This window comes from Mytilus californianus, unplaced genomic scaffold (genome assembly GCF_021869535.1).
Source record: "Mytilus californianus isolate M0D057914Y unplaced genomic scaffold, xbMytCali1.0.p SCAF_9, whole genome shotgun sequence".
Taxonomy (NCBI): Eukaryota; Metazoa; Mollusca; class Bivalvia; order Mytilida; family Mytilidae; genus Mytilus; species Mytilus californianus.
In genome coordinates this window covers 99,175,458-99,186,288 of record NW_026262745.1, presented here as the reverse complement: position 1 = coordinate 99,186,288, position 10,831 = coordinate 99,175,458, and the positions used below count along the sequence as shown (strand labels likewise).

General features: G+C 30.9%; 1 long non-coding RNA gene across 1 annotated transcript; it reads right to left on the bottom strand.

Moving 5' to 3' along the window:
- Positions 1-3,731: 3,731 nt before the first annotated feature.
- Positions 3,732-9,587, bottom strand: LOC127716673 (uncharacterized). The gene is made up of 4 exons (XR_007989067.1): positions 9,417-9,587; positions 6,576-6,722; positions 6,045-6,235; positions 3,732-4,115 (listed from the first exon to the last, which is right to left on the bottom strand). It is a non-coding gene; the product is annotated as an uncharacterized LOC127716673 (long non-coding RNA).
- Positions 9,588-10,831: the final 1,244 nt, after the last annotated feature.

The following is a 10,831-nucleotide window of genomic DNA, read 5'->3' as shown; positions in this document are numbered from 1 at the left end:
AAGATAAACAGAAATAACTATGCACGCAGTATTCAACATGAGATTGACAGAGCGACAAAATTCTTAACCAAAACTTTTTTATTGTTGAAAAAAAATATATAGAATACAAAAACATCGCATACAACAACAAAAATATTAACATTGATATTCCTGATTTTATTATGTGTTTTTCTTATCAACTGTTATATATTTTCTTTTTTTCTTTACTTTAATGTGTAGAATTGATGTTTATTTTTATTCAGATTTTCAAGCGTAGTTGAAGTGATCTTAAGAAATCTTTGTTGCTTTAAGAGTTGTGGTTCTGCATCTTTATGTTATGATCTGTCAACTGGTTAGTTGATGGACAAGACACAAAACAAACACAAGTCGGACCAAGAAAACTTCGACCAACCTTGAAATAACTCGGATTATTTAAGAGGACAACTTTCAAAGACAACACACACATTTCAAAAAAGGTCGTGATTAAGATAACTCGTGATAAGGCCAATCAAAAAAGGTGAAGTCTATAAAATCTCACCTAATCAAAAGCTATCAATCAATAAAAATATAATATGTATTTGTCTCTGCAATTTGTAAATAGTTACACTAATAGCTTTAGATACTTTCAATAATTTGTAAATTCGGTTATTTTTTTCTTTCTTAAAAAGTAGTTTTTTTTCTCAGTCGATAATGAAACATAAAAATTATCTCGTTATGAATGATGTGTCATTTAGTTGATTAAAATCCGGTTCTGGATGATATCTTTGTTCATTAAAATATCAATACAAGATTTAAATCAATATTAATGTAAAATTAATTTATTAGATATGCCGACGTTTTTAATGAAACGTTAAAGTTTTCCATTGTTAAAAAATTGTTAAATCAGAAAATGAGTTCACAAATATCCGTGTACTTTAAACCGGAGTATTTTGATAGGGGATTTATACTGTGACCTTTGCGTTATTCAGGTTTGAATGAGAGGGTACTTCATTTCTGCTTTTTTAAAAAATTTGTAGATAATTTTTCTATATCGTTATACATAACGCTTATATATGATTTAAGTAATGATTTCCATAGATATAAGGTTTCTTTATTCTTTACATCCTTTTTTTCTGTGATTAATATTATATTACTTATACTAATTCATTTATTTTCCATGGTTATTCTTTATACTTTTACACCCAATTATTATCATTTCTTTATTTCATTTGCCCATTATTCTCCATTTATTCTATTTCTTTACCATTATTCACTATTCTGTAAACCCCATCTAGACCTTCAACATGTTCTTGTATATCAATAATTTAACTTCAGTTACTTATATCTGTTAAAAAAGGGGGAAATTAAACCCACGAGTCATAGAAAAAAACCTTCACCATGGTCAAAAGAAAAACTACGAAATTCAAACGAAAATCCCACAAAAACGACCAATCATGGTATGTTGGTAACGGTTTGATAATTAAGATGTGTAATGAATCATGATTAGGATAATTTGACGGATCACAATTTAAATTAAAAAAAGTTGACAATAACGATTGTCGAAAAATTACAATTTGTCGACTGACGATAATAACAAAAACGGTACTAATCAGGAATCAGAGCTTTGCATGAGGGAGATACATTCCTTAGTTTTAAATAATTTTAAAAATGTTGTAAAAGCAGATTGGAATAACACAAAAACCGTATAAAAGGCATTCCAACCAACTTGAAGATGTTGAAAGTCTACTAAGACCAATTACAGCTACATAGAACGATCTAGAATATGTAAAGATAAACATATAACCGTATTATATTTTATAAAAAAAAAGACCAATTACAGCAACATAGAACGATCTAGAATATGTTTCATTGCATACAAAAAATGTGTTGTTTTATTTTGTGTTATGGATGTATTTGTTCATTCGACTTTGTTTTCTGACCAATGTCAAAAATGCAATTAATCGACCATCGACCCTTTCGTAAAAGCAATTTTCATGGACACTTTTATCATAAACAACTTTAAGTTACTAGTATTATATTAAACATATGATATAAAACCATCAATTAACAAATACAGCAGCAATCAAAAACAATAAGACTAAATTATGAGATGATCAAATAGAGGTTAGAGATGTCTTCAAGGATCGTGGGATAAACCACCGACTTAGCAATTAAATGATGTCGTCTTTTGTAAAAAGCAGAAGGTGAGACCGACCCTCATTGTCAATTTTAAAATACAAGTCATGATACGAGGCAGACCTCACTGTATATGTTGTATCCTTTATCTCTAGTTCGATGGGATAGATGCGTTCACCATAATCATCAAATTTTGAATTATTTAGTTAGAGAACATCATCTATATAGCTGAAAGTAAAGTAATAGGATATTGCTAACTTCTTTTCTTTCTTCCTAAAAGGTTCCTGTAAGAAGTCAGCCCAATAAAAATAAAGGTACAAGTCGGCAAGAAGAGGGGCAAAATTGTTTTCAATGGAAATGCCGATAGTTTGTTAAAAAAAACGTCCTCGAAACGTAACAAATAGGTAGTAAAATTAAGAAATCGAGCATCTTGATAATGTCAGTTTCAGAGATTTTTTTGTTTGAATCAGAGACAAGTAAAAATTGTCCCTCTCTAAGTCAAAATTCTTGTATCTGCGTTGGCCATTCTTTTTTATGAAACAAAGCAATACCAACTCTTTGAATTTATCTTTTAGTTTAGAATGGGGAATACTTGTGTAAAGTGTAAAAAAGCGAAATGTTTTGATACTATTGCAAGATGAAAGAGTCTTAGATTGTATGTACTCTAAAACATCTTTGAAATTTTTAGTATTCACATCTGATTCACAAAGATGACACAGAAATTAACAACGATAGGTCACCATACGGCCTTCAACAATCAGAAAACCCGATATATGTATCGTAAAGAGATTTCATTATTCCCAAATGTTTGTTTATGATGAGTTCAACGATGCAATAATTTTAACTGTTATAAATACGATGGGACTCATATCACAAGTCGTTGTGATTCCCAGTTCTGTGTCAAATTCCATATTTTGCCATGTAGAACCACACGAATTCAGAACAGGATATCATATAAATAATCCACGTCATGCCAATCAATTAAAACTATATGTATTATCGGCAACCGACTCTCAATGCGTCATTATGGAACTCACAAATGTGATGCTTGCGAATACTGAAACAGATAAATCAGAATAAATTTGCATCCATGCGTCAAATTGCTTCTAAAGAGTCATTTCAATTGTTCTAGTGATCTTTGTTTTTTAATAGATTGAATTAAGATATAAAAAAAAAACTGAAACATAGTTAAGTAAATATCGTTCAAATTTGAAACAAGCATCATAGTGTTTAAAAGTTTTAGTTTCATGATAGTATGTTTTGTAATACCAATTCCTTGTACTTGTTTGGTTGAAAATATCATAAACAGAGGATCAACAGCCCATGTGCTTGAAGACTAACCACATCCAATTGGTTAAGAAAACTGTTTCCTAGCTTTGCCTCGTCTCATCTAATATACGGCTTTTCTACCGTCCCTTCGAACCGAAAGAAGCAACTATTCAAATATAGTGCTGTTAATCCTTAATCATAATGTAAGTAATCTTTTTTTTTGCCCACATCTCTCCTTATAGAAATCGATTATTATGCATTGTTTTTATTATGTAGATATAAGAAGATGTGATATGAGTGCTAATAAAACAACTCTCCATCCATGTCACAATTTATAAAAGTAAACCATCATAGGTCAAAGTACGGTATTCAACGCGGAGCATTGGCTCACATATATCTATGTACCTCATATATGAAGATGTGGTATGAGTGCCAAAGAGACAACTCTCAATTCAAGTCACAAACTGTAAAATTGAACCATAACAGGTCAAAGAACGGTCTTCAACACGGAGCATTGGCACACATATATCTATTTACCTCAGCGTTTTTGCTGAGATGTTGAATTTCTGGAGAATGTACTGCAGAGTCAGATGGTGCTGACAAAACTCTTCCTGATTGATTAGAAACAACACACGTTGAGTAAGGTGGCGGTGTAGCATATTCCGGATTACTATTGGTCACATTTTGGTTGCTAGTGAAACTTACATTTGTATAACCATGTGGCGAGTTAGGCACTATGGTTGTTCCTCTCTCTGTTAATGGAAACAAATTAATACTTAAACTTAAAGTTAACGTTCCGCTATGATATACCTTAAATGTAAATCAAAATAAAGATAGAAAATTCATGCTGATTTGCTTAATGGAATATATTCTTATTCATTTTTCGCAATGAGCAGTAACCGCCCATGTATCTAAATAATCAAGAGTTTGGCCATGATTATGTCATTTAAACGCTGCCATGCATGTATAATAAGAATTGTTTTTATCAAAGATGGATGCAAATTATATTCTATTAGTTTTAATAAAGGGATAACACTTGATCAAACCCTGTTTTTGGTTAAGTTCGTGAGTTTAAATTTCTATTCTGTGTTTTTATACATGGTATACTGCTGTTTGTCTCTCAGTCGTTTTTCTTTTTGTCCATGAAAAGTATAAAAAATACAAAAATACCATACTTCAAGAAAAATTCAGCTCAAACGGCAAAACTAAAAGCTCAAACAAGTGAAACAAATGCAAGACTACAGTCATATTCCTGACTTGGTACCGGTATTTCCCTATGTCAAAAATTGTGGATTAAAACCTGGTTTTTAAGCTAGCTAATATTTTACTTTTATTGACAGTGCCTTAGAATTCTATTATATTGACAACAATGTGTGAGCAAAATAAACAGACATAAAAGCTACAAAATGCTTTTGCGTTTGAATATCCCCTTAGAATCTTTCAACTCTTTATTGCTATGTTTATCATATGTCTAGAAAAAAGTAAAATCACAAAAATACTGAACTCCGAGGAAAATTCAACATTCATTGCTTCGCGTGTTTGACGTCAGAAAATTTAAACGTCCAATTTTTAAAACAATTATGGATTAATATTCAGCGCCTGTCAAGCAGCCTATGCTTTGCTCTACATCACAAGAGAACAAGTGTATTACTATAAAGACTGTTCTTATAGTTTTCCAAGTTAAAAGAGACATATAGTACAATGATTCTTTTTTTTAGTGTGGTATAGATGATAATGACATTTAGAGATTTAAACTGATGGTAGATTTCAATATTTTTAACAAACCAGTCAGGTGGTCATAATTAACGCTTATATGATAGGTGATAATTTTACACTTTCTTTTTAGATTTTAAATGTTTACTTGTCGCTAAGTCATAAGTACAGTTAACTGTGTTAAATTATTTAAAACCTTAAATTTAAGTATTAATGAGTCTGTAAGAAGGTTCTCTTGATAGGGGTATACTACATGTAAGAGCATGGGTTAGGACTTTAAATTTGCATCCTACGAGTATGCATAAGTATAAGAAAGAAGAAATAGACATTTGCTGACATGAGCAAGTTTTACAGTCAATGTGCATTGTGGATACATGTATATATATTCTATTGATGAGGAAAGAGACAATAGTGAGATAAAGGACAAAATGACAGTTGATAAATCTATCAAGTTTTAGATTTTAATATATGACTGTATATACAGTCTGAATACTTTTAAATAATTGTGGTGGCGGTGTATATAAGTGTATAAAGAAGAAGATTTAAATTCGAATGTGAACATTCAATAAATACACATGTAGGATAAGGTATTCTACACTTCAAGAGGACTTACCAACTGAAGTCGTTCATCTGGAAAAGGTGGAATATACAGAATAGGTAACAGGTAACAGGTAACACACAGGAAGAAATATAGAATAATTTTGTCGTTCAAAGTATTTTCAAACAAATTATCATTTCACAAGAGGAATGGTGGTATACAGGGTTAAAAAATCAAAAGTTTTGTTAGAACTAATTTCAGAAAAAGACCGAGATTTAAATTTATCAAGAAGTTCTTTAGAATTTTTAAGAATCCAAAAATGGTTAATACCACTACGCGAGTAAAATAATTTTGTCGTTCAAAGTATTTTCAAAACTATAATAGAACAATAACATAAACAAATGTATTTATACTTATGTATGAACCATACCTCCTACATAATATATTAGATTTTCTCGTGCCTGTCCACTATTCCCAGCTATCAGCAAGTTGGGGGCAGTGATTGGGACATTCCTTCTTATGTGATCACGTTTTCATCTTTGTTTCAAAACCACAAAAATCACACACAAAACAAAAATGCCCACTGCTCAAAATGCAACTGAAGCACCAACAGCAATGCTTCTGTAATTAGAATGAAAAAAAAACTTTTATTGTAATCTAAGTATAAATACCTCTGTGTTGTATCTACAAATTAAAAGCGAAGCTTATTTGTGAGTTAGTCATCAGTGTAAACATTATTTTATTCAAACTTTTTTTTTTGATTCAAAGAACCTTTTATGTTCTTCAAGATACTTATTGAAGTTCTACGAGAAACATGTCTCACAAAATCCGACTTTTTCACTTGAAAATTGTGGATGAGAAATCCATAGACTGACAAATAAACCGATCTCACTTTATTTGTTCAGATTTGAACAAGCTTTTTTTCATCAGTCTATACATGTACATGTAAAACATAACTTACACGACTGCCGTCCTGCTGTTAGATGAATAGTTGCCTGTGTTGTCATTTGGTTTGTGTGTTGGATATGGTCTATCGGTTGAATATCTTTTCGTAGTTGATGTAAAACCTCCGATAGGACGTTGTGTAGTTGTTGTAGTCACGCTCCCTCTAGAAACAAAATATAAATAGATCCCAAATAAAAACGGCATATGTATATGATAAATAGTTGTAGGAAATATATTCCTGATGGTCCTTTCATTTCAGGGTATACCATTTTTATTTACGCAGGGGGGAATTACGGAAACATGGGACCATGCTTCATTTATTGTAAAGAGTAAACGTTTGCTCCATATTCAGGGGCTGTCTATGACTTAAAGACGACGAACAGCAATTTAAACATCATCTGTTTGCACTTATGTTCGGAAAATGTATTTTAAGAAGGGATCAGGGGTTAATATAAACACATGAATGAAATACAAAAGTAATTGATAAAAATATATATAAAGTATCAAATGTAATGGAATACTTGATTACAGTATAAAATGTAATGGAATACACGAATAAAGTATAAAATGTAATGGAATACTTGAATAAAGTATAAAATGTACTGGAGTATATAAGTATGAAAAAAAATATTTATAAAAGTATAAAGTGTAAAAGAATACACGAATAAAGTATAAGATGTAATGGGGTATATAAGTAATAAAAAATTATGAAATACATGAACGTGTATAAAATGTTATGGATGACATAAATAAAGTGGAAACCGTGCACAATGACATTTTCTCAGTATCTTCTAGGAGCAAATACAAGAAACCAAATATATCACATTTTACTAAGACGGTACTCTGGAACAGATAGTAACCAATGCACTTTGACAACATAAAAGCAACGTCAAATAATAATAAAGTAAGCTCTAAAACACAACTTAAAAATGATTGCAACGTTCTATATCAAGGGAGCAGTTTCTATTTTCCGAGATAATGAATAAAAAAGGTAATAACATTTCGATTGAGCAAAGCAAATAATAAAATATGATGGGTTATTCAATTCAATACGCGGAATTATATTCATTTGTACTTACACGAACGAACATCACGAGTGTCAACTATGGAGCAGGATCTGCCTGCATGTATTTCGGGAGTACCTGATACCCACCCCTCCCCAGTTTTTGATTTGATATGGGTTGCTTATTAATCGTTAGTTTATGTTTTGCATACTGTTGTTTTTCTTTTGATCGTTTTCCTTTTTTAGCCATATGCATGGTGTTGTCCGTTTGGTTTCGACTTATGAGTTTGAATATTCTTTTGTTATCAGTTGTCGCCCTGCATACTTGAAATATAGAGAAGGAAACTTGCTCTTTAGAATAAAAGTAAAAAGAGGAACTGAATGTCTACTTCGTTAAAATCTTTGACACGGCTAACATGAAAAACGTTTATATAAGAAAGGCTTAACAAGGCTCCATGTCTGATAGAAACATATAATATATTTGCTATAATAATAATATAAATTTTAATGCACACAACATGCATCTTCTAATAACGTGTATATATATTCTAAATATAGGCATTTCTATCACGTGATATCACGTGATATCACTTAAGTCACTATTTTTGATAGATTGACGGACTGCTGTTTGACGTCAAGTGACAATTATTACATCAAGACACACAATGTTATAAATTTCAATATAATTGGAATATTAACTTGTTTTTTGTATTTTTGACTCAATGTTGATTTGACTGGCAGGTGGTGCATAAAATTTACAGGAGACGCTTATCTTGTCGACAAATCAGAGTGGAGATTTGTATTTACCTTGGTTCGTATCGTCTTAATTGCTGATATTTGAACATTGGTAAAATAATGTTGTTTATTGTGAAAGACCAGCATGCTTAAGGATGTTCGCTATTCTGTTTCAAAATAAAGCTTTTTTAAAAGCTGTTATAAATAGATAGTATATAAATAAAGGAACTAAAAAAGCTGAAAAAAATGAAGGGTCCGTGTGCTTGTTTTTGAGATATAAGCCATTAAAAATTTGGAGGGAGATGATTCTCTCTAGATTTTCATACTTTTAACATTGTCCGCTTTTCTCGTTAAAAAACTATAAAAAAATAACATGGATTTTATAAGATTTTCAAATATGGCTTTTGAAACTATATGAAATAAAATTATGAAAAGAAAAGTAGGGGTTAGTGGTCAAAATTATTTAATGGCAACACATGTATAAAACAAGAGGATTCCGGAAATCTTGCAAAAATCAAAATCAAGAAGAGCGAACATCCTTAACCGGATTTTTAACATGCTAATGTGCAAATTAAATGTCCCTGGGAAGACACTTAATCTAATGCCCGGCTGATTATTTTGATTCTTGGAGTCGGGAGTGAAGCTACGACTTCGCCCAAAACATTTTCAAGCGTTGCATTGACCTGTCCAGTAAAAAGAAAAATCACAAAAATACTGAACTCCGAGGAAAATTCAAAAAGGAAAGTCCCTAATCAAATGGCAAAATCAAAAGATAAAACACACTAAACGAATAGACAACAACTGTCATATTCCTGAATTGGTACAGGCATTTTCTTATGTAGAAAATGGTGCATTGAACCTGGTTTTATAGCGCTAAACCTCTCACTTGTATGACATTCGCATCAAATTCCATTATATTGACAAAAACAGACATAATAGGTAAAATTGCCAAAATATGGGTACAGCAGTCATCACCTTGTCACAATCTCAATCACAACAAAAACAAAACCAGAACATACATCATGAAATGCTTAACAACAACGGTCGAGTGTCTTTTTTCCCTCATCATAGATACAAGTACAGATTTCAACATTTAGATAAATACAATTATATACTTACTGACCAGTAGCTTCACATGTGTGATAATTTTTTATTTAGAAAACGTAAACAAGAGTAAAAAGTGTGTTTGTATTTTTACTGCGCAAATTTTGCAATACAAAAAACGGGTTTTAATTAGCAAAGCCGTTCCTTTCGGAAGAATCATTTTTCATATATTTCAGAGTTATATATATTCATACATTCAGTTTAGATAATTAAATTATATATTTAAATACAAGAATTTAGTCCATTCAAAGATAATAGTTACAATTTGAATCCGTAAAACAGTTCTTACTGTGATTTTATGATCAAATCTATGTTCTTACTAAAATTGCAAAACCTCAAAAACTTTCAAAAGTGAATAAAATCAATCATTTGTTAAAGCAATATTGTATTTATAGTAGATGATGATAAAGAAAAATAATGATTCAGTGTACATCATTCTTCACATACAGTAACACAAATTGAAAAAGAAAACAATTAGTGAGATGTATATAGACATATCGAAAATATGTGTTTGACATTAGCGCAGAAAATATAAAAAAAAACATTATTAGATAATAGATATTATCAGTATTATTATATTATTTCTTAGTAAAAATGAAACACAAACAGATTTTCTTGTTAGCTCGTTTCATTTTTGCTAAATTAATGTGCTTTGTCTATATGCCTTTTTTTGTTACATATTTGTTTGTTTTTATAGTTATTAAAATTATAACACAGTGTTGACTACTGTACCCCTATTTTCAACATTTTTACCAATTATATAAAAAAGAAGATGTGGTATGATTGCTAATGAGACAATCTCCACAAGAGACAAAATGACACATAAATTAACAACTATAGGTCCCCGTTCGGTCTTCAACTATACCGCATAGTCAGCTATATAAGGCCTCGAAATGACGAACGCAAAACAATTCAAACGAGAAAACTAACGGCCTAATTTATGTACAAAACAATGAACAAAAAACAAATAGAAAACACATCAACAAACGACAACCACTAAATTACAGGCTCCTAACTTGGGACAGACACATACATACAGAATGTTGTTGGGTTACACATGTTAGCGAGATTATATGTCTGTTTATTATAAACACAGATCCATGTTAATATAATGGAATTGTATGCGACTGTCATACAAGTGAGAGGTTCAGCTAGCTATAAAACCAGGTTCAATCCACCATTGTTTGCATAAAAAATGCCTGTTCCAAGTCAGGAACATGACAGTTGTCATCTATTCGTTTGATGCTTTTGATGTGTCATACGATTACAGACTGTCCGTTTTGATTTATTTTACTTTTCTTAAAAAGCTGAGACATTTTCAAATATGCAAAATATGTATTTAACTGTTCCGTAATTTAGCAAACCTTAAAAGCCTGTTGCGATTCCTCTTTGCGAGGTCAAATATCCCTTTTGTTCGCAAAATGATTTTG